This window comes from Sipha flava, unplaced genomic scaffold, assembly GCF_003268045.1.
Source record: "Sipha flava isolate LNK unplaced genomic scaffold, YSA_version1 51821_pilon_pilon, whole genome shotgun sequence".
Classification (NCBI taxonomy): Eukaryota; Metazoa; Arthropoda; class Insecta; order Hemiptera; family Aphididae; genus Sipha; species Sipha flava.
This window is the reverse complement of record NW_020273464.1, coordinates 1-2,689: the sequence shown is the minus strand read 5'-3', so window position 1 is coordinate 2,689 and position 2,689 is coordinate 1. Positions and strand designations below refer to the sequence as shown.

The following is a 2,689-nucleotide window of genomic DNA, read 5'->3' as shown; positions in this document are numbered from 1 at the left end:
TGATGAATCGATCTTTTGAAAATTGAACATAAATATTTTATTTGAAAGTGATGTAAGTACATCGTTTTTGTTTCGAATTACACCAAAGCGCATTATGATTTTAATAAGGTAATTTATAAAGCTATGAAAAGTCATAGTTACCGACTTAGTGTTCACCATTATTCGATTAAAACGAAATACATTCAAAATGATTGTTCTTTAAATAAATTTCGTGTTCAAATTAAAAATTATATTTTACGTCATTCCCGCGTGGACAGTCCGACTGTGCGCACGCATTTATCCGACGCTCGATGGTTATCCTCGTATCTCTAACAAATACAAACGGAAAACATTATATCTAGTATCGAACTCACGCTACTCAAAAATCCTCACCATTCTCGGATGTACCCTGCAACAACATCCCACCAGCAGGGTAATATACTTTAATTTTCTCACTAAAATAACATTAAAAATATTATTCACCTCTCATACATTACGACACTTATGCAACCAGCCGCAGGCACCGCTCCCTCGGTAACCTTTCGACTGTCGATAAGATAGCGTCATTATGCCGCAGATAAACAACCGGACCGTATCCCCAATTAAAATTGTTGACAATAAAATCATTAAATCAACGGACAAAAATAATAAAGTAAAATCGAAAAAGCGCTCATTATCTACTTCACCGCCACAATCACCTACAACATTAAACATAAATAAATCAAAGAAATTCATTACCTCCAACCGCTACTCAATTCTCGCGCAAGATGACTCGGAACCTATTATCGCCGATGACACTAATACTATTGAATCGCCTGACCATCAAAATCCAGTACAAACACATACCATAAACGATACACCAAAAGAAATGTTGCCTCCACCTATATTTATCAAAGGCGTAATTGACTTTCTTCAACTAAGGAACAGCTTCATCGAAGAAATCGGTCCAACTAGCTTCTCGTGCAAATCTACTTCAAATTACCTAAAAATTCAAACAAATAATCCTGACAGCTATAGAAAACTAATCCACTTCCTAAAAGGAATCAATGCACAATTTCACACCTATCAACTCCAAGCTGATAAACCACTCAGAATAGTCATCAGAAATCTTCACCCCTCCACCCCAACAACTGACATAGCATCAGCAATTGAAGAGATAGGACACTCTGTCAGAAACGTGATTAATATTAAACACGCCCAAACAAAAACTCCACTCCCCATGTTCTTCGCCAACCTCGATCCACAAGGAAGCGACAGTGATATCTTCTCCATCACTACATTACTTCACACAAAAGTAAAAATAGAAGAACCTCATAAAAAACGCCAAATCCCTCAGTGTCAAAACTGCCAGTCATATGACCATACTAGAACATATTGCGCTCACAACCCAAAGTGTGTCAAATGTGGAAACGACCATCCCACTTCTTCCTGTGAAAAATCTTCAGACCTCCCAGCAAAATGTGCCCTGTGCGAAGGAGCACACCCTGTTAACTACAGGGGATGCACCATATACAAACAACTATCCCAAAGACGTCCCAACATCTCAAGTATAAAACCCAGCCTCCAGCAGCCATTCAACTTCAACTCTACACACCAGCCCCAACACCAACAATCAAATAAAGAACACCTACCAAATCAACGTACGTACGCAAATGTAACAAAGGGTCACCCTCCTCCCTATAATATCCCGGCTCCAACAAATAATAACGAACAATCCTTTTCTAAATTTATAGAAGAATTTAAATCAATCATAAATCCTCTTATCTCCCTTCTCACCACTCTTATCTCAAGTCTCCTCAATAAAAATGCCAACTAATAAAATAACTTCAAAATCCCTCCTCATCCTAACTTGGAACTCAAATAGTCTAACAAACCATAGAGACGAGATACTAGCCATCCTACAAAATAATAGAATAGATATCGCCTTAATATCTGAAACGCATTTTACGCATTCATCTCACCTCAATCTCCCAGGTTTTAATATTATTAAAACCAATCACCCAGATGGCACTGCTCACGCAGGAGCTGCTATTATAATAAGAACATCCTTGCTATTCTATCCCCTACCACCATATCAAACAGATTACTTGCAATCGTGTGGTATCCGCACAACACTCAACAATATTCCCATAAACATCCATGCAGTGTACAGCCCGCCACGCCACACAATCACCAAAACCCAATATGAAAACTTCTTCGACTCTCTTGGCCAAAAATTCATTCTCGGAGGCGACATAAATGCTAAAAATACACAATGGGGCTGCCGCGCAAATAACCCTCGCGGAAATACCATTAACACCCTAGCGCAATTACGAAACTACAAAATACATGCTCCGCCCTCGCCAACATACTGGCCCACCTCCCGAAGGAAAAAACCCAGACATTCTCGACATATTCTTAACCAAAATACCAAACAATCTTCACAGTATAGTAATCAACTTAGATGACCTCTGCTCTGACCATTCATCGGTTCTCCTCACAATCGACACTATGCCACCAAACAAACCAAGTAAACCTACTTTAACTCAAGGCACTATAGACTGGGTAACCTTCAGATCCTCCCTCGAGAACAAAATAAACCTCAACATAAGTTTAAAATTCCCCAATGATATTGAGGAAGCAGTTAACTTCCTCACAAAATCCATACAAGAAACGGCATGGTCCTGTTCTTCCCCTCCCACTCCTAAAAGCACCACCAAAAACCTCCCCC

General features: G+C 39.3%; 1 long non-coding RNA gene across 1 annotated transcript; it reads right to left on the bottom strand.

The window, feature by feature from the left end:
- Positions 1–241: 241 nt before the first annotated feature.
- On the bottom strand, positions 242–645 carry LOC112690682. The gene is made up of 2 exons (XR_003149239.1): positions 463–645; positions 242–388 (listed from the first exon to the last, which is right to left on the bottom strand). It is a non-coding gene; the product is annotated as an uncharacterized LOC112690682 (long non-coding RNA).
- Between the last annotated feature and the right edge of the window lie 2,044 nt (positions 646–2,689).